This window comes from Labrus bergylta, chromosome 9, assembly GCF_963930695.1.
Source record: "Labrus bergylta chromosome 9, fLabBer1.1, whole genome shotgun sequence".
Classification (NCBI taxonomy): domain Eukaryota; kingdom Metazoa; phylum Chordata; class Actinopteri; order Labriformes; family Labridae; genus Labrus; species Labrus bergylta.
Genome location: NC_089203.1, coordinates 8,881,986 through 8,909,159, shown reverse-complemented (window position 1 = coordinate 8,909,159; position 27,174 = coordinate 8,881,986). Strand labels below are relative to the sequence as shown.

Here is a 27,174-nt window from a genome sequence, read left to right as displayed (position 1 = left end):
TATCTACAACCCCCAGTTATTAGAAGTAAATCCACTTCTTTTGCCTGCTCCACAGGGGTTACTTCCGTCAGCTCCTGGACGTGCACAAGAAATACAATTTGCAGACTTTCACTTTCAGTCTTTGAGAAGGTGTGTCTTTTATGAAAAACACATTTTACGGTATACAAGTGTATAAGAGATTCAAACACGTATCTGAAATTCACAGCAAGAAAACAAGGGCTGAAATATTGATAAAATAAAAACTTGAGTGATGTTATAGGTGAAGTCATGATGATCAGTAAAGTACTCATGGTGTAATGTTTAACGTTATAAAGCAAATGGACTGTTAAAAACAAACAAAAAGAAACTGTAAACAAGTTTAGTTTCGGCGACATTTTATCCCCAATTAACTTTCTTTACGTTACTTTAACTAATGTCATAAGCGCCACTGTGGGGATATATTTCTTTATCCATATTTAGTACCGCTTTTAGTTTACAAGTTTTATTTTAAGACGGAGACATAATGCTTTATCGTGGTTGACAGGGAAGTGTACGGAGTGTGGAGTTCTTCATGTTGGAAAAAGAGCCGGCTCCAGAGCTGATCGCCGCCAGTGGAGAGCAGTTTCCTGTCTCGTGATGAGCTTCTTCTACAGTATATCAAGGTAAAACAACAACACTGCTGGAACATCAACCCTTGTGCCCTCCTCAAATGTATTTATATTTTTCTGCTTTGAAGTAAATCAACTTCCGACTTGCTCAAAACTACCAAACAGTCAATTATTTTCAGGATTGTAACCCTTTAAATGCAAGGTTATTAGATTGTGATTAGAGATATGTGAAAGACTAGCAACAAATTTGATTTGATGCATTAGTCTTTTTTATTTAACCTCTGGACACCTTCGTGGCCGAAATGTACACACAAAGTCTGCAATAAAATCATCAATATTTGCTTTTGTATTTTGCTGTTTTTCTGCTCCTTTTATGGCTTTTGACGGTAGAAAAGAGGGAAAGATCCGCCCCGGTTTCAGGGAGGCTGATGAGAGACCGGGTGACCGGGAGCTCTCGCGCAAGATTTGAGATGGGTGCTATTTCAACCCATAGCTGCCCCTCCCTTCCTCTTGTATGTTACTAGTCTCCCTCTGTCTCTCTCTTATTATTGTTTTTTGGTCCAAGACAGTGAACGCGGTGGACATTTATGTTGTTGACAGAGTGTGTGGGTAGTTGTTCCTGGCTGAATTCAAGGTTTTGGCATAGAGACTTAACTTCTTGGTGTATACAGCTTAAATCATATATTTTGTTCTGTATTCTCTCTACAAACTCCATTTAATTTTTCTTTTTCTAAAATCGGAATACAATTTCTACCGACCTGGACCCACTGGAGATATGTTTTGACGACTTTTTTGACCACTGTTCCAAAAGACTCTGCATCATGAGCACGACCACTTCACTCACCAAGAAATCCGGGGAATTTAGTCACTCTCCAGATTATAAAAGAGCACGTTCAGACTCACTGCCCAGCACAGATACATCTCCATCTCCACCCACATCCCCGAAACCCTCTTGCTGAAACGAGGTAAGAGAAATACTCCTCTCAATTGAAAATAGAGCCCACCATTTTTAAGTTAATATGAATCACTTTTCAAAGTTGGAAAATGTTCAGTTAGTTTAGGTGACATAACATATAATATTGAGTTAACACAACATTTTCATAGACTTGAAGTAAAACTAACTTAGAATTTTATGTTGTCATGACTTTTTGTTTTTACAGTGTAGAGCAGGGGTGCCCAACCTTTTTTGAACCAAGATCTACTTTTAAAGTTGCCAGTCTGCCGAGATCTACCAGTCCACATAGTGAGCCATAGCCTTTACCAACAGCCTACAAACGCATTTAATACTCAAACAACAAACAGAAAATAATATCAGATATAATAAATGAGAGTTCTGTAAAAAATAATGAATATCGACATACTTTTTTAAAAACTCTTATTTTAGGGTAGGCTACATTTTAGTATTACGTTTGTATTTATATCACATATGTTTTTCCCTTAATTTTGTTAACAACAAACAACTTTAATCTGTGTGGAGATGTTCACAGACTACAGCAGGCTGCTGTGAGATGATGTTGCTTTTGTTAAATTAGCTGCAGACACGGTGAGAGTGAACGGAGTAAAGTCGAACCGACTGTTTGACCGGGTCACGTGTGTTCCCACCTCGGTCCGTACGGATCACGGATCAACTGTGTGCTGTAGCACTAAAAGTAAAAAGTAAAAAGGTTCGCGTGGTGGCTGGCGCTCCAGTGCAAGTGTGTGCGTGTGCGTGTGCGTGTGTGTGTAGCTGCAGCTTCATCAAATGCGCTTAATACTCGTAGCATAGTTTCTATATATGACTTTTTGGTAAAACATTTACCCCCCCGGTTTTACCTGCACGTCATTGCGCATGCCTGCACTCTCTCTCTTGCGCGCACTCTCTCTCTATCTCCGCCGCTCGCTCTCTCATGCACGCAGCAATTTCATGAATAAATGAAAAATTAAATACACACAGGTCGGAAGTATACTTGGGCTCCCAACACAGGTATCGTGTGTGGGAAAAACTGCAATGAGATGAAATTGAAATCACTTTTCTATTTTACAATTGTATTTTATATTGACTAAACATCTCGCGATCGACTGAGAATCAGTCAGCGATCTACCTGTCGATCGCGATCGACTGTTTGGGCACCCCTGGTGTTCTCAGCGGGGTTAGCTAAATAATCTTGGGTGTTTGCAATCAAATCGAAGAATACATCTTTGGGGTATTATGGTAAATACTTATTCTTTAATATCCCATAAAGAAAGGGTAGCATCCCATTGGATAAGTTTCAATGATGGCCCTAGGCTGGCCTGATCACATCTCATCTGAGGGCAGCCCCAACCCTCCCCATTTGTCCTCTCACCTCTCCCAACTAGCAGGGTGTCACAAGTTATTGTAAAGCAGGTGTGGTTGGTCTTGTTTGTGGAAATGAACACATTTTTCTTTAATTCAACTAAATATCACAAAAAACAATTGAAACAACGTGAAGGACTCATGTCCTGAGAACAGCAGCCATTATACACCTGGAAACTCCTCCAAAAGATAAGTCAGACTAGCGTCTCCTTTGCCATTGTTGTTGACAAAGCTGGTATCAGAAGTCCGGCCCCTTCTTGACTTTGATTGGTCTGTGATGCAGCAGTGACATTGACGAGTATCCCACTGTTCCAAAAGTTGAACTATCTTCAACTGAGAGCGCTGGGAGCACAGCGACAAAAACACTGATGACGCCAAGGACGTTTAGCCCTCAGAAAGATGAGCACTGAAAATTCTGAACTACAATGATTTTATATAAAAGAAATGGCCGCTGCATGCGCAAAAACAGCTGTCTGTGTACACAGGCCCTAATACAGCAGTCAGTTCGGTACTTAAAAAGGGAAAACTAGAAATATGCAGGTGTAACTATTTTTAGTAAGACAAATAGCCATCTGTAAACATTAACTGTAACTTTGTTGCCTGTCTCATGATGTTGATGGCTGTCTTTGCATAAAATTCTCTAAGATAGTAAATCTGTTCTTTGAGAAACTTTACTGAAACAACTTAAGTGTTGTGCAAGAAATACATGAAATGGAGAGTTTATTGTTATTTATTCCGTGGTATAGCAACAAATACATCCACAATAGAAAGCAGCTCTTTCCAGCTGAAATATGCTGCTTCTTTTTCTCTTTGTCTGCAATCAATAGGATCCCCATGAGAGCTGTTTGAAATAAGCAAAGCTGTCTCAGGCAAAGTTATTGAATAAAATAGGAAAAGTACAATGTCATCTTCACTTCTTTGCCTGAAATATAGACATTATTTTGGGGTGTAGAATTGGGTCTTTTGGATAATAGTGGTGGGATGAATTTTAAAGAGTGCAGCCTCCCCAACAAATGATTTTCATAACTTCATGGAACAATGAAGAATCTTTACATTTGCATCATGTTTAGCAAACACTGGAAAATCTATGATGATTTTAAGGGGATGATTGTTGATGGCATGTGTTATTTTTTAGGCTTTAATAAATGTGCCTCTTAGTTGCATATGTCTGTGTTAGTGTGTATGTTTCTACATGCATTATAGACAGCCCACATCAGGGTGAGTGCGCATGAGAAAGAGCTTTGTGTCAGTCTCTGAGCTTGAGTTTTTGGCAGGCACCTCTCTCAAGCAGGAATCTCCCTCAGGTGAAGCAGGCGTGTGAGGAGGCAGCAGTGAGCATTTTGGCATGCAGATCAGCTTCATGCTGAAAAAACAAAAAAACCCTAAGCTTGCAGTCATAGTCCTCTGCCCCGTAAACATCTATAATTCACTCGGCAAACTGATATTTCCTCAGCAGTAGTAGTGCTGCTGTGTGTCCATATCTCAGTTCTGGGTGCAGCATCCTTCAGAGGGCACGTCAAACGTTGACCCATTTCTAAAGGCTCCTTCCAAAGCGGACCACAAATGTATCCCCCTACCCAGGCAAAATATGATCCATCTGGTGCATCATTCGTTGCCAGACATTTCCAGAGATTCATTGCAAGCCATTTCAAACAAAGCTGGTGGACTTTCTAGTGCCCAAATAAAAAATGTAAATAAGTCTTAAATCAGTAATCTTTAAAATAACCAGTTAAGTAACGTGACATTGACAGTGATAGCTAGTTTGGTTGCAGCTGTCAATGTTCCTAGGCATCTTAAGCAGTTCTTATGAACGAAAAAGGGCAAAAACAGCTAGTGATGCACACAGGACATCCTCTGTAGACCACACCATCTCACTTCAGTTTGGCCTGAATGGTCTACGATTCATTTAGCGGACGCTTTTATCCAAAGTGATTTACATCAGAGAGTAAGTACAACACAAGCAAGGATCTGAATGATTCTTCTACATTCAAGTCACTAATCAAAAGGCACCTCTTTAAACAAGCTTTTAATGTATGATTGTGATGTGTGTTCTGTTTTCTGTAGCTGTACCTTTATGTTGTTGTCGTTACAATTTGTGTGTATGTTGCAATGTCTGTTAGTCTGTCCTTACTGTGCTGTTCTTTCTGTCTTCATCATCATTAAGTTAGTAGGTATTCATGAAAGAGCTGGGTCTTTAGCTTTTTCTTAAAGGTTCAAAGGGGCTCTGCAGATCGAATGGAGTTTGGAAAGTTCGTTCCACCACCGGGGGGCGACAGAGGAGAAGAGTCTAGTGAGCGTCTTAGGGCTCTGTTGTGAAGGTTGGTTGTCTGGAAAAGCAGAGGAGCATGTGTTGTTAACTGGCCTATGCATGCCCACATAAGGATCTTACTCCTTTAAACAAAAGGGTGCACCATTCGTACTGCATCATAGACCAGGCTTCATCTCACCAAGCAGCAGGCTTTTTGGTTCAAAGGCTGGTGCATAAGTACATTTGCTATTTCTTAGTGTAAGACAGAACTCCGTGAGTTGTAACACATCAATAGGCCTATCAAAGGTGTGACCTGCTGTGTAAAAGCACTTCGAGTATAGTCTAGTAGCAACACTAGAAAAGCACTAAACGAGCTCAAGTCCATTTACTATAAACAACAGCCGGCAGATGACCGTCCATACCAGCAGGTAGCAGTGTGAGTTAGTGTTTGCTGACCATTGTCAAACAAACACCTATGTTCAGATGCTACAGTATTACAGCAAATTCCAATTTCTTGATGTATTCTCTTATAACAGTGTGTGAGGGCCAGTATTGAGACCAAAACAGCTTTTCAATTGATCAACATATAGAGAAATGTGAACGTTTGATTCTCAGGTAAAAAGCCAATAAAAGACAGTTTGAGAGTGTGCTGTCACTTCACCCACACACCACATCCTGATCCCACTTTTCACTCTGTGGGCTTGGCTCCAAAGTAACATTTCAGGAGAAAAAGCCAAAGCTGCGGAATTCCAGCAGTGTCAGCGCTCGGGGACGCTCTTGGCACATGAGCAATTCAGAACACAACGGGGTACGTCACCACCTTCCTCTCTGGTCCAGAGAGTGAGTGTTTGAGCAGGCAGAAGCTGATTAGTGACTGCTGGCAGCGCTGCAGCAGTGTGGCTGTTTGTAACCTTGCCCAGAGACCGCCCACCAGCCTGCAACTGGCCACTCTGTGTGTTCCTCCTTGGCAAAAAAAACCCCACCCAGCTCTCTGTCACTTAAAGGTTCTACATTTGGACAGCTGTTTCAGCGAATAAAAGTCCATATTGAAAAAGACATATCTGATTAATGTTCATCTTTTACACCACTTTTTTGGTCTAAGAAAAAAAACAACATCTGCATGCAATTACAAGTCAAAGTGACTTCTCTGTTTTAATAAATATATTTTTCTTCGACCTGTGTCAGCCTCAGCTGCGAATAATTCAACGTGGAGCGGAGCATTATGGCGTTGACCGCTTTTATGGCAGAATTTATGACTGCTACAGAAGTGGAGGACTACGAGCGACTTCCCACATTCATCGAGCATGATACTATAGGCTGTTATCCTAGGTGGTGCAAGATCGTCCTAAATGGCATCTCACCTGTGGGAGATTTTTTAAAAGAAGTGAGAAATGACTCAACATTAATTACACATTTAGAAAGCAAGGGGCAAAACTATTTCAAGGATGTTCTTAAAAGTGTTAAAGGCCACATATTATGCAAAACACACTTCACCATGTTTTTCTTAGTCTTATATGTGTTCCTAGTCTCTCTACAAACCCCCCAATGATTAGAAAAGTTTATCCACTAAAGTCTTTTGCCTGCTCCACTTATCAGAAAATGTGTGCTCAAACAGGCCGTTTGGAGATTTTTTTTGTACAACGTAAAAACCATGGTTACAGTTTATGGATATCCTTTTGCTATAAATATTGATGTTCCACTCCCTTAATTCACAAAACCAAAATGTTACAAGTTCATTTTTTATTGTTTTCCCCTTGTTCATCCACTGTACTTTAAAGGAGATGTTTCCAACGAGCAGAGGTGTCCATACTTATGTATGTATTTGTCTGAGTGTTTGTATGTGTATGTTCAGTCAAGGCTGGAACACATAAACAATATTTCATTTGAAGACCAATGAGTCACTCTGCACTTCTTTGAAAGGTTGACCTTTCTTACAAGGTCAGCATGTACCAACAACACATTTCAACCTACCATGTTGTAACAGTTTATGTAAGACTGAACTCAGTGTCCACCCCGTCAAACAATGACATTTGTATAACATACAAGAAAAAAGGCTAAATGGTGGCGGTCAGAGAGATGGAGAGAGGTGTTTTTTCTCAGGCTACTCTGTGGATAATAGCCTGTTTCAACATGGCTGTACTTCCTTTGATATTTGCTTAAGCGGGGTACACACTACAAGATAATTTTTGGGCCTGATTCTCTCTTGCGACCAGAGTCAGCAAAGGCCTGATTATCTAATGGTTCCCAATGTTGTCAGATGTTCCTGTGTGAGGTGTATTAAGAGTTATTTTAAACTCCCCGATCTGCTCGGACGACGATCGGGGCCGCCCCGATTTGAAATCGTAAACATTAAACTAAATATTAAACATACAGAAATCCTGTTTTGTGGGGAGAACACGGAGGACAGCCGAGCACGGACTCTTCGAATTGTCACGTGGAATAGAACAATAACCAATAGGGAAGCATGGTGACTGAAGCAGGAAGCACAACAAACATTACCATGGCGACAACAGCAAACGTGAAGCATAAAGCTTGATAGATGTCATAAATTTAGGACCAACTTGCTGATCTGTGGCAACAACACAAGTGTTTGTAAAACATGTCAATCAAACCACAATCCAACTGACAAGGACAGAAGTTGGACCAAAATGTTTACCGTAACATTTAGCTTGACCATCATGTTTGTTTACTCCTCTGTCACGTTTGGCGGCGCGAGATTACACGTATTGATAGTCAAGACTCTGGTTGTTGGTGAATTAATCGGTTAGTATGTGGTGTGCTGAGTTGGTTTTCTAGTTGCACACCACACACTATAAGAACTGAATGATTGAATCTGTCATGATTTCTTGTCATGTGTGGGCTCTCTCAATTCTTCAAAAATGCTTTAAAAAATTGTTTAGTGTGTGCCAGGCCATAGAAGACAATGATCAGTCTAATGCAAAACAAGACAATCCAATTTTTTGTTCTTTTTAAAAATCTTGTTGTTTGTAACACACTTGGTGAATTCACTGTTCAGGGCTTTTACATACACACACTGATGGTGGTGGCTGCTTTACTCATTTGTGCAAGGTAAGGAATGATCCCAGCCTAAAATATTCTGAGTCTGTTTCAATGGAAATATAATTTCAGATTAACCAAGCAAGCACCTTTTTATCTTAAATGCCTTCCACAGATGAAGGCTGCATTAAATCTGTGGGGAAAGGTAGCAAAATGACCTGGACTTGGAACAATGCTGTATATAAATACAAGTCAAGTTCAAGGGTGTACTTGAAGGTTAAATCAACAGGTTTTAAATCACCTTGGTAAATTTTTCCGTACAGAGGTACCTTGTACATCACATCTGCAGTCTCTAAGCCTATTTTTTATGGAAAAGCGAAGGGAAGAAATCAAGCAGGAGAGAAATCCAGTGAAGTGTATGAGCTGGGATCTAGCAGCAGGAAACACGCAGCTCCTCTTATCTCCTCTTCCAGTCCAGTGAAGGATCAGAAACCAGGACGAGGTAATGTTAAAGTAAAGGACTTAGAGCAGAGGATACAGCAGCAGGTTGCTGACTGAATGAAAGGTTTAAGATTGTAGAAGAATATAAGAACCTTAGAATCAGGATGTGGAGACATGCAGATGGATAGAGAGACAGTCAGGGAAAAGGGAGAGAGAGGGAATAAAAGAGGGAGCGCTTGCTCGTCTTCTTATCACTTTCCTTCAAATCCACTTTTAAATCAGAGAGAAAGAGAGAGCGTGTGAGAGAGATCCAGGCAGGGATGGAGCAGTAGGTAGCAGGCTGAAGCCCTTATCTCCTGCGTCTGTGCCAACAGATGGCATTGTAAAGCTGTCATCACTTTAGCGCTAATAGAAAAACCTGATCCCATCATGCCACAGAGAAATATAGAGACTTTCTTTCTAAATTTTCCTGTCTCCTCTCTTTCCTCCCTCTTTGGTTTAAGCCCACGCCATCAAATTAAATCATATTGTTACATCCTTCCCTAATCATATTACATCCTAGTTTCATATCCTAGAGCTCCCTCAGTTGAATGGCTGCTAGTAAGGAAGAGTTCTGCTATTCATTGTGCACTTAAAGGATATTATCTGCTGCTCACTATACCGAACACGTACACCTCGTATCTCGGCCTGGAAGGCTATTGTGTCATGTGTAAGAGTTTAGTTCAGAATTACATTTCCATTTGGTTGGATAAGCTACTGAAAATAATCCCATTTTATCTTTTTCAAGCTGACCTGTGTTGAATAGATATCACCGTGGACTGCAAGTCTTTAGTATAGACCGCTATTCATTTGCATGTGTGTGTGTGTGTGTGTGTGTGTGTGTGTGACAGTTGTACTCACTTTTGTCGTTTTCACATATGCACTCCTGAAAATATCTTGGTAAATTCAGGACGACTGCTCCGGATAGTCTCCTGACCTGGCTGTTCACATATGCTCCTCACAGCGGGAGACTATCCCTGTCAGACTGGAGGGTGTGAGGGGGTCTCTCGAGGTAAGACGTGATGTAAAAAAAGATGCGGAAGTATACAGCGAACAAAGCAACATATCATTTTTTTTTGTTGTTGCATAAATCATCTCCTCATGATGCTTGCCACCTCTGGTACAGAGGTTAAACAGATCATGCGATTCTCCCCCCGTAGTATAATGGCCTATGTCAAGAGTGTGACTTAGGCCGTTTTATTTTGCCTAAGTCAGAAGTCAATGTGACTTAGGCAATTTTACAAGCTTTTCAAGAAGAACGACAACATACAACTTTATCACTGAAGTTATTTCCATGATTCAGGGCTCGTCCCCCCCTCCTCAGAATTACAGTATGTTTAGTTAGTGTGTTAGCTATGCTTAATTGTTGACAGAGTTGAATGTTTAAAATTGCTTAAGTCAAAAAGGCATGTTAAAAATTTTGCCAAAGTCATTTGTTACTCTTATGTTACATAATTGACAGAAATTGTTATTAGTATGTCAATAGCCATCTATTGTAATAACCTTTTTGAGTGAAATAATTTATTAATATCATATATTCAATATTTGGATCAGTTTTTTGTGTTTTCTGAAAAACTTGAAAAAATGACTTAGGCCATTATTTTAGGAAGGCGACGATATACTATAGTCCACTATATGACGCTATAATGAGAATATTTGCCTTCATATCGATGCTACGTGTAGTTCAACAGAATAACAATGTCAACGAAAGAGCAGAGAAGAACGTACTGATGAACAGAAAACATAATGCAGCCGACAACAAAGTGAAAGCTCATCAAAGTCCTTTCACCGTCCGAAACTACACAGTTAGGATGAGTAGAGGTGTACTGCTGTACGTGAAGTATACTTGTAGCTGACAATATACTTCAATATGTTGCACACTGGTACACAAAAAGGGACTTCCAGTCGGCATGGGTTTTATAATAACTATTTTTACTTCTTTCTCTGGAAATACAGTTACACAAGCACATCAATTCAGTGTGGCTGCATGTAAATCTTTATTATTATGTATTTACTTCCCTTTGTCCCATAGTCTGTTCAGCATTCTCTTACACTCTTTTGAGTGTTGTGGCAGTGCCAAAACCTGAGCAACATCCACATTGTTCTTCTCTTTGGGCTTTTAAGGACTGGTTTAACTGTAGCAGATGTTCTCATAACTTACTTAAGATATGTTCGAAGAATATGAACTGGGCTTTCCCAACTTCTTCTTTATAAATGATCATGTATGTAGTTGTGTCTTTAGTATTGGGAATCAAGACTTGCTCAGAAACGTCTGATTCATGGACAGTACTTGCTTGCCTTCTCCATGAACTTATCAGCCTTTTCTGTGCTGTCATATTGGCATTTTCTCTTCACTAAAAGACCTTTCATGGCAGTGTTTGATGTTTGAAAATTCTCAAGTGGCCTCAATGGAGGAGGATTTAGTAGTCTATAGTTTGAGATGTGTAATATGCTGTCTCTTACATTCTATGTGGGATTGTAAGAATCGGGGACATAGTCCTCATCTGACATCAGGTCCTCACTTCACATTTGTTCTTCAGAACATTTTAAAAAAAAGGAGCAAAATTCTTCATTTGATCTTTAAAAGTAAATTACACGACCATAAGATAATTTCACAAATATACTCACCAATGGTAAGGCTTGAAGGTTCGTCTCAAGGACTGTTCATTCGCATGAGTATGTCACCACTGTTGAAGTAAAAAAGAAATCCAACTCAGACCAAGGACAAGCAGCAGCCATTTAAAAACCCATGAATAGCTTGAAGTCTATATAACATTCCTATACTTCTATAGTGTTATAAACAATTTGACTCTTTCATTTCAACTCTCTCTCTCTCTCCATGATTAATCTTGATTGATCTTACTGTAAGAATGACGTCAAAGAACCCAGTTTGTGTAAAAAACGCTTCATGGGTGAATATGTTGCTTTTTCACAACCAAGTAAAGTATCTCTAGTTGTAGGCAAATTTGTTCCCTGTGTCCTGCGTTACAAATAAGCACAGGTGGGGCTTTCCATCCAATTCAAAGTTGCGGTTAGGGTTCACATGGTAATCCTTGACATCTCCCCAGAGATCCATCTTCTGTGGTAGCATCAATCCAGAATGAACTTGCATACAGTGATAATTGTAATCAGTGTCGGCTGCTGCATTATCCTCCAGGGGGAGGGCAATTTCTCACAGATGGACTGGAATGTACATCTTAGGCCATTAGTCTGATGCTAGCACATAATGAAAGATGGGACACAAAGTACACAAACCGGATCCAAAAGCTAAACATGGGTAGAGTAAAATCAGGCAGGTATTTATCCAATCCCGTTTGGTACACAGGAAATCCAATCACACAGGCAAACAGATCCAGAGGAGCAGGGTAAAAAAAACAGCAGTAATCATACACGGGTAACTCACAAGGAAAAACCCTTTGACAAGATAACACGAAGGACAACACAACTGAGTGTTCTACCGAGTAGAATAACATGAGGGGAGGACACGTGGAGTGAATACACACATACACACACATCTGCTAGTTTAAAAGCATGTAGTAGGAAAAGCACACACTACACAGTAACGGTGTGGTGTGTTCTCAGTGTTTAAAAAATGTGACCTTATAATTAACACACACACACCATCTGTACTCCTTCCATTGTGTTGGGTTATCTCAATGTGTTACAATAAAGCAGTTGTGATGAAGGCGTCACAGGACCGCACTGGGAGACTGCTAGAAGCGACATAATAGTTTATGGCAAGTGGTTTGTGTCTGTGTTTGTGTTATCTTTCTCATTCTGCCTTTCTCCCATTCCTCATTCTACCCCGCAACCCCTCTCCCTTTGTCTCCTCCCCCTCTGCTCTCCTTCGGAACAAGATAAGTTTGTTGAAAAGTCTTTGTTGTTGCAGACCACTGCCCATTGTCTCCCGTGAGTAACTTTATATCCACTGTGATGGATTCAGCGAGGGCCTGCAAAGATGTATTAGTTAATTAACTTAATGGCTTGTGTGTGAATAGATGGCCTGAGTGAGCAAGTGTAAAGTGTGTGTACTGTGTACAGTATGTGTGCACATGCACAAGTGTGTATGTCAGGGGGGGGGATTTGTGTGCTTAAGTGCACTGAGTGTGCATTTATGTGTGTGTTGTCCAGCGATTTTGAGCAACATAAAAAAAGGCTCATTAGCTCAAAACCAAGAAGACAAATTGAAACCAATGGTCTCATCATTTCTCAGTTTATAATTAACGATGCTGAGTGCTTCCAACCGAAGCGCTAATCCCATCACTTTACCTTTTTTTTTTTTTTTTTTTTACAATTCCACCTTACGCACACTATTGAACAGGGAGCATATAATCACAGGTGGCTGTTGTCTGACTATTGTTCCACATTATGAGTATGAAAAAAAATGAGTTTGTAAAGAGGGAAGACCCATATTCATGAAAATCTGTAGTTCTGTCCAGAACATTTGCCATTTCAGTGTACTCCCACATCCTCTGATTATTTGCATTCTCAGCTCTATAGGTTTTAGCCCCGGCCAATGATGTGTGGCTAAATGGATTCAGAAGAATAAAGGAGCCTCTGGGCAAAAACAGTGTGGAAAATCATGGAACGGCTAACACAACACTTGCCATCTGTAACACATCTACTGTTAATAAAAGTTATCTACGAGTAACTTTAGTTCTGGGAAACAGCCGTCCAATCATTTCCAGCTCCTGCATCAACTCTTTGTACAGTTTGTTGCATTGTCTGTTTTTTGGAGGGGAAAGTTAGGAAGAAGTCAGAACATAAGGGCAGCTTGGACAAACATTGGATGTCTTGGGGAAAAAGCTGACTGAATACAGAAACAAATAATGAATGAGGCACAGCTGGTGAGGCAGGCACCAGGTCAGAAGGACTGACGAGGTAATGAGCCGCAGGTGTGCAGGGATTACTCCAGGCACCTGGTGGACAGGTGAGGAATGGTTCTTTGTAAACAAACTATTAACAGGGGCTCTACAACATTCATGTGTGGGTTCCCCATAATGGAAGCCACTTGAAACGAGTAGAAAAGTGGACTATAAAACATTGAAAGCCATCTTTGTCTGTAAATCTTTGGTGGAGGATGGAAGACTGCTCATTGCAACAAATGTACTGTTTTAAATGTGACTTAAACAAGATGCAGTTCCAGTTTTCTTGATGAGTTTTAAGGCTGGCTAAAGAAAAAAATCGAGGAACAGAGTCAAAACATAAGCGACACAGCAAGCATTCTGTGAGTCTTTTGAGTGGTAGTGACTCCAATTACTTCAACTTACATAATATGAAGTATTCAATGGGCTAACATGTAGGGAAGTGTGGTATCTTCAATGACTTTGGGGAGACGGCCTTCTTCATTGCTAAGATATTTATTGAACATACAGTTAAGTAGACAATGAGTACTGAGGTCTGCAGAGTCCAGAACTGAATAATACACACGACACATGCATTATCTTAAATATAACCAAATCCCAACTTCCTGTTTAAACGTGCATGATATCTGATACTCACATTAAAAATCTACATTTTTGGTTTTACCCGATTACCTGATTACTTCATACATATGTAGCTCTTGGGAAAGTTCAGCCAGGAAGACTGTATTCTGCATGCTGGTTTCATTGTTTACTTAACAATGAAATGGTCACATCTGTCCAATAGAACTGCTCTACTACCTCATCGTTGGCCTATCATATTGCTGCTGTCTTTTTAAAATATGGCTTTCTCTTCCACTAGTTCAATCATACCATCGTGATGTGCGACCCTCCACGTCCTCCTCACCACCAAGCCTTCGCGGTTTCATCACATTTATCATCCCATCAGCCTCTGATCACTACATTAGCCATCGTCCAGTCAACACCCAGTTATCGCATACGGCCAGACGACATCATCATCAAACGCCTCCACTACTGTTGTAGTGCTCATATCGGTTTTGGTTTCAAGGTCAGTCTTGAGGCCACCTTTCATTTTCACTTGGTCTTGTCTCTGTCTTGGACCGAGCGGACTGTGGGTTTTAAATCAAGACCGGTCAAGACCTTCAATTTAAGGTTATTTTTTCAACTTCTATTCATATTTAGTAATTATTTTTGTCCCAGGTTACGGCCTAAGCGAGTGACATGCCCAATGCACACAAGTTGATTTTTCAGTGATATTTATGGTCTTGGTCTTGACTCAGTCTGGATCCCTTAATGTCTTGGTCTGATCTCGGTTTGGAGCACTCTGGTCTCGGGTACGACTTGGTCTCGATTAGTATGATCTTGACCACAACACTTGCCTCCTCCACCACCAGTGTCTGGACTCCACGGGGGGATAGAACTCGTTGCTGCTCAGGGCAGACATCTTCGATCACCCTGTCTCCCTGTCAAGTTCACGCATCATCACATATGTAAAATAAATATTTATCTTTGATTCATTTACTTGTCTCTCCTGATATAAGTAATGGGTATACAACAACAGGCTGAATCCGTCCGGACAACTTAATGACTTTGTTTTTGCCAAAAAGACTTTCTTTGGAAGGAAAACCTCCGTTCACTGAGTCCGAGGTCGTCCTGCCCTGTACTCAGTGAACTCAGCATCACCACACGTTCTCATTATGCTCCTTAATACACATTGTAGAATACACATTGTAACTGTAACATGCCTGTGTATGTAAATGCATTATTGTTCACGTCATCATATAACTTAATATCATGACCAAACATATGTTCTTACTTTATACTTTAATGTCTGGAAACATGAAGATAATAAACTACAGAAGCTGAAACAGGACACACACACACACTAATATTTGTGATAAAAAGGTTCTTCATTGTTGCTATAGCAGTGAAGGGGATTCCCTTTGCAAGTGAAGAGTTGTGATTAATGAGCTGTGAGTCATGCAGGTTGTGAAGGACTGACAGTCATTCTGCCCTCTTCACAGCTGTGAGTAATACAGCCCTATCTCCCTTTCTATTCATCCTTCAAGTGCTGCGTTTATGCGTGTGTCTGGCATGTCACATTTAAATTCCTTTCTAATCCTATTATACTTTGTTTTTCTTCACTTGTATTTAGGGGGTCTAAATGGAACGGCATCAGGATTAACACACACACACAGTTAGACATGCATGTACACACAGCGCTGTGCTCCCCCTGATGATAATCGTCTCACCTCTGTAACGCCTCTTTTACTACCTCCAAAGACGGTACAGGGTTGGGGGGGTCACTTCATCCCCACATTATGCCTCTGCCACATTCAGATTAAAGGCGAAAAGTCACAGGGGTGTAAATATCGTTGTGAGGGCACTCACTCTTTCGGCTCTGTGAGAGTGGTGACAGAATCAACTCACTGCAGTCAGGTGTGTGTGTCACTGATTGGGACTTTATTTAGACCAGGTGTGGGGAGTTTTTATACCCTGGCAGTTTTCAAAACCGCATACTACATACTACTATCTAAATCAGTATGCAGTATATACTGTATACTGCACACTGAGTTAAACAGTAGTATGTAGTATGACTGCCAGTCGTCAGTTATTTTGCAGTATGCTTGGCCCCGGTTAAGCTGGTTTTACTCAGCTGTTAATAATATGTAGTAATAGATCATGCCAAGGACCCTGTAATTGCAGCTGCTGGTCCAGCTGTGGCACATGCACTGTACAGTCTACAAAGCAGGAAAATCTGAGGTGGTAAGACTTATAAATATATGAACATGTCATATTTGTTATTGGTGCATGCTCATAATGTGGCAAGATATTCAGTCACCACCACCGACGAGTTCAAACAGCTGCGCTCCGTCATTTTGATCTCTGACCTGACACTTTGCATTGTGGGAAACAGTATGCGAGGTAGACTGGTCCGATGCATACTGTACAATTTTCCCGAATCAGTATGACATCCTGGTATTTTTGGCATACTGCAGATCTCGTAGTTGTTCACATACTGCATACTGCATACTGCATACTGCATTTTGGCCAAATCAGTATGTACTAGTAGTATAGTATGCGGTTTCGAAAACAGCCCGAGTCTCCAGTGCTCTGCCTGTTTCCAAGAGTATAACTTGGGGTGCTGGATAGTTTTGTTGCGACGCCAGCTTTTTGGGTTATCAAAGGTCTCCCAGGCAGCCTTTGCCTTTTGTTGCATGTTTTCTGGGTCTCCTGGACAATTTTGGTTTTGGGTCAGCTGTTTGGCAGCAGTGGTTTAGTTAATCATTTTCAGTGCATTATTTCATTCAGGAAGCCTGTTGTGGCTCTATACAGTTTTGTTGTTTTTCTCCCCCTTTCAAATCTATCGCTATTGCGATTTTGTGGTTATCCACATATAATAACTTTGAGACCCCTGATTCTTGAGGTGGAGTTTACCTGTAAGTTTTGATGCACGCGTTACCCTCCTTTACAGCTGTCTTATAAAATAGATGTGCAAAGTAAACAATTTCAAACTTTAGGTTGATGACAACAAAAGGAGATTTGCCGGTTCAGTGAGATGATTCCAAATGTCCCCAATACCACTGAGCTTATTTTCTTGAAACTAGCACCGTGTTCCAACACTAATGTAGAAAAAAGACCCTCTGTTTCGTCAATATCAAGACAATGACACCCAGAGCAAGAAAGTTCTTCTTCTATTCATCCACATCAAGAGAAACATAGTTACTCAGTGCACAGATTAAAGTTACGTAACATGATTTTTTCAACTTCGTCTTTCTACCCTTCCTAAAGGTTTTAGCAGTTACCTTCCTTTCCTCAATTGTGTGTGCGTGTGTGTGTGTGTGTGTGTGTGTGTGTGTGTGTGTGTGCGTGTGTGTGCGTGTGTGTGCGTGTGCGTGCATACATCAAATAGTTGTTTTTGTTAAAGCACCAGTTCTTCAGGTTTCCCTTTGAGTGGCAGGCCACTGACTTTGAATGTGGAATAATGAGACGTATTCATTTGAATGCACTCTGGTGACTTAAAAGAAGACTTGAAAGGAAGTCGTGCTGAGTGTCTGCGTGGGCTCTCAGGAAGGTGTGTTTGTGTGTGCCTGTGTGGGAGGAGAGGTGGCCTGTCATTAACTGAGGATTCTACTCAATGTCCAACCTGAGCAACTCGAAAGACAATGAGATAGAGAGGGTGGGAATGAAATAAAGAGTGGAGGTGTGTGTAGAGGAGTGGGCGGAGGGAAAAGCCTTTTGAGGGATAGGAAGACTAATGCGGAGGTTGAGATAAACATAAGAGAGGTGAGAAAGAAAAGAGTGGAAGTGCACCTCAGTTCACATAAAGGATATGAGTCCCTCTGCTTAGTGGCTATAAGGACACATATACAGTGTACAATTGTTATTAAGGAGGTCACGGTGATCACAGGTGTTTACTGATCTGTGGACGGAATGAATCATTTCAAATGCACCGTAAACAAGGTCTGTCGTAATATGAATCTTTGACCAAGCCTTGTTTTTACCAAGTTCTTATTATGGCCCGAGCACCAACCTCGGAGCGAGGACCCTATTGTATCTGCAGGACTTTTCCATGGTTTTCTTTGCACAAATGAATCGCTAATTTGGGGCCCCAAATTTTTGCACCCAGATCAGGAGTGCGTGAAATTTACGTATGATAGTGTTTCCGTACAAGTGCGTGGAAAATGGCTCAACAGCGCCCCCTTTTAGATTTTTCGGAAGAGGATTTTGGCCTACATACATGCAATTTTTTTTACATGTTGAGCAAGCCAAGACCTACAAAAAAGTCAGTGGAAGTCATCTTGTAATGTCAACAGGAAGTCCGCTATGATTTTTTTAATGTAAAAAAAGGTGTAATTTTTACAGTTTACATGATAAATACATATGTAGCTTTGGTCCACCAGCATATTCCACTCATATGCCACTCATGTGTCCCGGTATATTCCTCTCATATGTGGCATATGCCAATCATGTGCCGCGGCATATGCCACTCCTATACCATCAGTGTGGCATATGCCATATGCGGAGAGTCAAAGGGCCAATGAAGAGCGGCTTTAGGTTCACAAGGTTAGTGGGCTCAAAAACATGTTTGCACTTTAACGGTGGCTTGTGGTTATTAGTTATTTGAGGTGTTTTATCCAGAGCTCATTGACTTTAATTCATAAATACAAATATAAAGGTTCACTTAAGACACATTATAGAACTGTATATTTCCCCATCGTTCACTGGTGGTCTGCATGAACACAGATCATGACTTCTTTTTGTTTCTTCTCTGTATATTCGAATATCCACCTCTGTGATTTCTGCCTCCACTTCGGAGTGACTGAAGATGCGACGGGCTGTGAAATAACACCTCAATCTTTCTCTACGCTTCATGTCTTGTTTTTCTCTTCGCTCATATCCTCCTCCCTGCACACGATAACCACAGTGAGTGTGTGGGAACCAGTCTGCAATTACAACACGGAAATGTATTAATTTATTGAACTGTAAAATCAATTGTTACAGCACTTGGAGGGAAAAAAAAAAAAAACAAGCAACTGCTATTATGTTGATGTCTAGCCGAAAGGGATTTTAGGCTCTGGGAACACTGATAAAGCATCGATCTCTTTCCTTTTCACTTCTCAGTTCATTTCTTTTCCTTTTAAGGGCTCCCCTCATTCTTCTGTCTCTGCTCATGTCCGCCTGTCATGCTGTCAGTCTGGCTTGTTGTCTTTTTTGATCGTTTAGATTATATATTGTAGTGTTTTAAATGTACATGTAAAAATTAATTGCAATGTAAAACTGTACTAAACCTATGTTATATCTATTTTTTGTTGAGTACTTGCATTACCCCCAATATTTCCAACAGTTATCAAAGCCAGGGAAATCAGTAATTTAATAGTTGTACAGAGACTTGAACTGCAACTGAAAGCTGCTGTACTGTTGCTGTACATGCTGCTGTGATAAAACCATCATGTAAATTAAACTGGGATATATATAAAGCAAATATAATTACAGGCCAATACATTGATCTGAGTTCCCATCAGTTGTAATCCATCCATTCATTATCTTTCACTTATCCGGGGCCGGGTCGTGGTGGCAGCAGGCTAAGACAATTGGCCCATACTTTCCATCTCCCCATCAACTATTTCCAGCTCCTCCTCTGGTATTCGGAGGCGTTCCCTGGCCAGACAGGATATATAATACCTCCAACAAGCTCTGGGTCTACGTCCTGGGTCTCCTCCCAGTTGGACGTGCCCAGAAGACCTCCCGGGGGAAGCGACCAGGAGGCATCCTGAACAGATGCCCAGTTGTAATCTTCTTTCTTCATATCCATACGTTTCTATCAGTGAGGGGTTGATGGTCCCTTTTAAGGTATTTAGAAGTCACGCTTTAAGGTAACTGCAAGTTTTTCCAGGTTCGAATACTTCCTTGGACAACAAACTTACATAAGCAGCAAAGCCAAACTTTCTCTATAGAAATGATGCTATGAAAATATCTTTAGGTGAGTTGATTGTGAAAGCCTCTGAGGCCCACTTTATACCAGAAAAAAAAATCATACACATCAGGGAACACCAGGTGACAAAGGTGAGACCAACGTGGTCTACAGGCTGTGTTTGTGTGTCTGCTGAGTTGCATTCATGCTGAATAGTGATGTGTGAGTTTGATAAGGTGAGCAGGGCAGCCAATCGTTTCCGTCCCGCAAAGGAGGCAAATGGGAAAACAGTGATGCGTAGCAGACATACCCCCTGGAGACTGAGCTCACATTGTTCTTATTTTCATGTCACCAGCAGAAACAAAAGTGTTGGCTGAGCTGTCAACTGATGGCAGGAGTCACTAAAAGAGGAAATATAGAGCGGAAGAAATGTCTCGCCTTAAAGCCGCGTTGGGGGTTTGGGGAGAAAAGTAAGCAGAATGATGTGCGCCTGGCAGAATCATCCCCAATTATCTGTGTGGAAGCTCGGTCCCACTCCTGTGTGTCTGGCACAGGTAGGAGAATAACAGGCAGACAACACAGTGCAGGGGACTTCTGAACAGAGGTCAGACAGATTTCAGAACCGATAATTTATGGTCAGGAGCATCATATATTAAACAAAATCTGGTTAAAATTACATTTCTGAAAGCAAATTTGATGTAATACTTTTATACAGTTATAATAATGTTGCTAATACAAATCATAAAAATTATAAGAATAATTATCATAATGCAGATCGATGGGTGTCCTGGTCACAGCCCTGCTGAAGCAATAATCCTGCGTACACCAGGAGTGTTCAGATTGACCTTAAAGGTCACATATTATGCAAAATACACTTCACCCTGTTTATCTAACACAACTATGTGTTCCTAACCTGTAAACAAACCCCCCAATTATGAGAAAAGTCCATCCTTTCCGTCTTCTGCCTTCTCCACTTTTCCAAAAAATAGTTGCTCAAACAGGCCGTTTGGAGATTTTCCCTTCATGACATCACAAAGCGCAGTAAGCCCTCCCCTAGGTGGGTGACACTCCCACAACTAGGTGTTTGTTGTGCCCTCTGAGCCTGCCTTCTCCGCGGAAACAATAGGGCATGGAAGGAGAAAGCCTGAGCCACCCAAATTCCTTCCAGAGAGGGGCGTGGTCAGACACAGCTCATTTGCACCCCTATCCCACAACTAAATCCCACATCCAAAAACTAAGATAAAAACAGGTACTGAGGAAACGCTATCATTAATTCTAAATGAGGAAACACAGGGGGTTAAAAATGCAATACAACTAGATGAAATGAGATTCAGTTAAAAGCTCTACTAAAAGGGCAGGTCTCAAGTTTGCTTTTATAAATGTTATTTAAAGCTACAGACTCAGAAACAGCCTGTTCTGAGCAGGGCTGAAATAGAGGGGTTTATAGGCATGATCAAATACAGGATCAGATTGGATTTTAACAAGACATTTCATAGAACTTTAATGTAGAGACCTGGACTGACTGTGACTGTCACTAATACCAGAATAAAGTGTGTTGAAGTAATTGAGTCTTGAGGTAATGGACGCATAAATAAACCTTTTCTAAATCTGAAAAGGAGAGAAAGAGTCTAACATTAGTAAACAGTCATGGATTATAACAACAAGACAGCACTACTTTTAAGACCTTAGTAGTAAAAGAGACACTTGAGTCAAAGCACATCTTGTAGTTAAGTGCTGAGTTTTTCTGTGCAAGAATAGATTTTGATTAGAAATTGTAAGTGTATTAAACAAATCAAACTGAAGGTGTAGGGAGTGCACATGATTTATTTCACTTCACCCTCCCTCTTCCAGCCTTTACCTCCCTCTCTGTGTCGCCCCTTCCAATCTCTCCCTATAATCCTGCCTGTTGTGTATGACCACCGAGTCTAGTGCTAATGAGCTATTGTGTTTTTGACACTCATCTCAGAGCAGCACGGCTATGGGAAAGAACATTATAGCTCGGCTAAGTTTGAACCTCCCGATGTCAAACTTTGGAGAGACACTTTAAAGCCTGACTCCGATGGAGGAGTAGGCGGCGTATTCTCTGGCTCAGACGGAGAGATTATGGAGACTTCATTTGAATTTCCTGTGCTTAATTCAAACTCTTGGGATACAAGTACACATTTTTATGAAATGTTTCTACTTCTCCATCATCACTTAATTTTGGTCTCATTTTATAATTTTCTGTGTGTCGACATAAAGTATTATATGATAACTGGAAACCTATTTTTCAGGATATCATATAATTTTTTGTATCCCCTGAGAGAATCCCTGTTTGCTTTATGGTAATGTTAAATGGACTTGAGTTTATATAGCACTTTTCTAGTCTTCCAACTACTGAAAGCGCTTTTACACCACATGTCACACCCACCCACACACTGATGGTAGTGGTTGCTATGTAGTATCATCCATCAAAAGTAACTAATGCCATTCATACACCGCCTCGAAAGCAGCGGGAGCAGTGCAAGGTTGAGTGTCTTGCCCAAGGACATGTTGCCCAGCTGGGGATCGAACCCAGCCGCCTGTTTATTGGTTGATAAATAAGTTATGGCCTTGGATAAGAAGTTTTAACACTGCACTACGGTATAAAATAATAAGTGTGAAATAAATTAAAATAGGTAATAAACATTTTTTAAGAAGGTGACAGTAGAAAAACTGCATTCTGGCACAATTCTTTAAGTTGCCTTGTGATGGCAGTTTTAGATTTCCCTGAATATTTTAATGTCTTTTTTGATTATATGTGCAAATAAAGGCCTGTGTCCTCTGATAGCATTTATTTTTACCAGCTCCAGCTGATTTATGGCGTTAACTCTTTAAGTAATAAACCAACCAGATTCTGCCATGACTCAACCAATCATCCTGCTGATGTCACATTTGAAAACCTGTTCTCTTTCTTCCACAGTCAGTTTGTCATTTCAGTGCGATCACTGCGACCCTCCTCCGTTCCAGTCACCTAGATTCCAGCTCAGCAGAGTTCAGATCCAACCTCAGAAACCCACTCCTCATCACATCCTGCATTCTTCTATGACCACCACCACCAGTGACTAGACTCCATTGGGGGGTTTCCTATCCTGCTGTCGGCCTCGCTACCCCTCTGAGCGCATGCAGTCATCATGATGGAGTCTAACTGCCAAAAACACTGCCCATTTATTTTTAAACTATTAAATGAATAATATAAACTCTTAATTGAGTCTCTCCTGATTGAAATGTCTGTTTCACTGCTGAGCCTCCACTGGTACCCGCCTTTTCAAGTTAGGAAGCGTATCATTCTGAATAAAGTATTGTTACTCCATCCCTTTGCCTCACAAGGTGATTTTAAATAATATTTGTTTTTATTTATTTTCAAAGATTACCTTCTCAGCTCTGTGATAAATCTTGTTGACCTTCTTCATCATTGTATCCATAAATGATGCAGATAACAGAAATATAAAAACACAATGTAGAATTTTTGTTGCACACGTTGAACTCCAGATAGTCTTCAGTTCAAAATGAAGGTTTCTCGTTTATGACTAATTCAGATCTGCAAGAAAGACATCTCTATCCGATCGCCTCTCCTACATTTGATCGTAAACATATCAAACATATTGTCTCTAGAGAGACTTTCCGATTGTTTTTGCTCTCATTCTGGATTTCTGTTCTGTTTCTTTCCTCTGTTCTGTCTTTTATCTGCCCCTTTGTTCCAGCTTTTTGCTCTTTTTGCTCTCCTCTGTCTTGCCCCCCCCCCCCCTTTCCAAAGCTTACTCGTCCCCATCGGGACACTCTCGCAGTTGCATTTTTGAAGCATCACACAGATATACAGCATAAGGGCACTGCGATGATCAAAGAAAATAATGTGTGTGTGTGTGTGTGTGTGTGTGTGTGTGTGTGTGTGTGTGTGTGTGTGTGTGTGTGTGTGTGTGTGTGTGTGTGTGTGTGTGTGTGTGTGTGTGTGTGTGGGGGGGGGCTTAAGAGAAGAAGAAAGGGACAGAGAAGATTGACATGGGGAAGGATGTGAGAGACAGATACTATAATGAGAAGGGAAAAAGGAGACAACATTGCTTACAAACAAGGACTAGACAGGAAGTTAAAATTGGAGAAAACATTCTGCATGTTTTGAGAACCTGGATGCAAAAATAGAGTGAAAAGAAAAGCGATTATGGAAAGGAGAAACTTTAGGGCCCTGGTAAAGAGGAAGATCATAGGGTTTAAGAATGAACGGGAAAGAGAGAACAGACCCCGAGGAGGGATCTACATCCTCTTTATCTCCTGTTCCCAGGGTTCAGGAGGACTCTCAATGAAGACTCAGAAGCTGCAGGACTTAAAGGAAGAATGTGCAATATTTGACACATAAATATCAGAAATCAAGTTTATCCTCTGTAAATGTCTCTCATTCAGTCATGACTGACTCTGATGACAGAGTCATGACTGTCTACAATGAGGGAGAAGCGTGAGTCCCGCCAGCTGTATTGTTGTCTGAGCTGTGTTTACATCATGTTTACACGGACGGCACGAGCTTGTGTATAAAGCTGTTGTAGTCAACGACTACAGAAAAGAAGAATAACACAGCCTACTCACTTCTTATTTGGATGTGAAGCTACGAGCTAACTAAAGCATGCTAACATGTTGTTGTTCTCTTGCCTGGTCTTTGCGGTTCATTGTTAGCAACAAGTCCTTTGTCACTCTTGTGATAATTTTAGCCTTTTTTTTGCTGGTGAGCATTATTAAGAGCAGAACAAGCGTCATTACATTATGGTGTCTTTGTACAAACACATACACCAACAACAAAAAAATAAATGTGTTATTGGTAACACTTTACAATAAGGGTACATTAATTAACATTAGTTAAGGCATTATTAAGCCTTAACTAATGGTTACTAACAGTTATCTTATGTGTCTAGTACTAATTTATTAAGGGTGTTCATGTTAACTACGGTATTAATTAATACATTATTTAATCCTTATTAAGGATGCTATAAATATTAGTTAATGCAGTAATAAGCCTTAATTAACGGTAAATTCATACAATAATGAACATTAAGAAACCCTTAACAGATGTCTCTTGTTAACATTAATTAAGGGTTTACCTGTTAGTTAAGCCTATTAACTGGGTGACCTTTAACATACCACCAATAACGGGTTAACATAACAGAACCAATGGTTTTCTGTCCCTTTCACCAGCTGGTATCTGCTTTTTAATAAACCCCAATATAAGCTGGCAGGGATATAAAATGCTCAATGCAGGCTGTGTCATGTGATCTGACAAAAAAAAAAGAGCGTTTGTTGGCCTGAGAGATGACCAGGAGAAGACTTATCAGACAAACAAAAACAGAAAAACATGAACACACAGAGGCCAGCTGGGAAAGTATTGATGAATTCATGGGACGATTATCTCTGATACTCACTGATCAAGAGCGCTGTGTGAAAATCCACAGCTCACTATCTAGCCAGAAGGATGGAAAAAGAAAAAAAAAGGATTCACTGGTGTGATCATTTGAAGATATATTTGAAGTTGAGTGTGAAATGTTTAGTCATCATCATCCTCTGGGAACCCAAATGTGTTTTGCCGAACTCGTTATCTCATCACTATGGCTTCAAACAGTCACATAAGAGCAAAGTTTACACATTTTCTGAGCTTTCAGTTCAGTTACCCTAAAGCATCAAAGCATCAAAACTTCTTAATTTTAAAACAATTGTTCTCAGTGATGCTCCATGTTCCTTACCCCCAACTTCCACATACTCTGTGAGCGCCACAGTCCGTCAGAGTCGCGCACTACACCTCAATGATGGTGTTTCCACAGCGGGTGCCGGTGGGGTAGTAGCAGAGAGAATCACACCCATGATTTTGTTAGTGTACTGATTGAGAGCCCCCTGCTGGCAGAGTGTATATACTGTGCGTTTAAAGCAACTCAACATTGACAACATTTACTTCCACCGTGTTCTCTAAATTGTCAATATGTATGCACACCTGCTGTAGTCATACTGTTCAGGAAAAATAAAAACTTGCAATGATACCAACAGTAGCATAATTTTCAATTTCAACAACTTTACACTCGCACTTGTAGATTTGTGGATGAGAGCCGGGGTCTTACATATGTGACACTCGAGTTAGAAGTGCTGCCAGATGAGATTAACTCTGAGAGCAGAGGATTTCTGAGGGCCTATGAGTGAACGCAATTCAGTTTTGAGAAGGTGACACGTGGGCCTTCTTGACAAAATGAGTCTACAGTGGTGAGAGGTTGCTTTGTTGTGACTGGAGTAGGCCAGTCAAAGGTTATTGGAGCTGAAGAATAGCAGGACAGTTGAGAAGACCATACACCCCAAAGCTGCTCTGGGACTGCACCATGACCTGTTTAGTTCAGAGAGCGAATTCAAGATGATATCATAATTCTCCATGGAAAAAAAGTCATTGTGTTGTAGCAACAGTGCTGCTCCTTATTAGCTTCCACATATAGAGGTGAGCAAAGGCCAGAAGAAAAACAGAAAACAACATCGTTTTCCTGTTGTTTTAGATAGAAAACCTGATGTCATTTTCTTCTCTTCCTTATTAAGTAACAGTCCTTTACTGTTGGATTAGATCGGCTCTATATTATTCTCATTATCTCTCTGTTGTCCCTTAATAGGCAGACCTGTATAGTAAATAGTAAATGGACTTGAGCTTGTTAAACCCTTTTTCTAGTCTTCTGCCTCCTCAAAGCTCTTTTACACTGCATGTCACACCTACACATTCACACACTGATGACAGAGGTTCACTGACTAATCCCATTCACACACAGCAGGAGCAATACAAGGTTAAGTGTCTTGCCCAAGGACACAATGGACGTGTTGCTGCAGGAGCAGGTCGTCGACCGACTCTACCAACTGAGCCACAGCCGCCCCCTTAGTATTGCTCCAACTTTATTTGAGTGTAGCCTCAGGGCACGGTCACACTGGCCATCTGTACCGTGCCCAAGCACGCTTCAACGCTAAAGTCCAGTTCGTTTGACCAGTGTGACCGCTCCGTATCGCGCTCAGGCACGGTACACTTCCTTGTCTTTGGCACACTTTGGAGAGGTGTGCTTCAGCACGGTACACTTCATGCACGAGCACAAGCACACACAACGCTGACAGCCTTCATTATGGAGAAATCCACAGTTTCATGTCTGTATCTGACTAAAATGACACAATATAAGACACAAAGTAGCTGTCACGTTCTCTGTGTTGTTCTAAGATGTGCGGGCGTCCGTGCGCGAGTC

General features: G+C 40.9%; 1 long non-coding RNA gene across 1 annotated transcript in view; it reads left to right on the top strand.

Moving 5' to 3' along the window:
* The window catches only part of LOC114920325 (uncharacterized), a 99,892-nt gene extending 76,668 nt beyond the window's left edge, over positions 1–23,224 (top strand). The window contains exons 3-4 of the long non-coding RNA XR_003808651.2: positions 524–641; positions 22,866–23,224. This is a non-coding gene — a long non-coding RNA (uncharacterized lncRNA). The remainder of the gene's footprint in view (positions 1–523; positions 642–22,865) is intronic.
* The last annotated feature ends 3,950 nt before the right edge of the window (positions 23,225–27,174 follow it).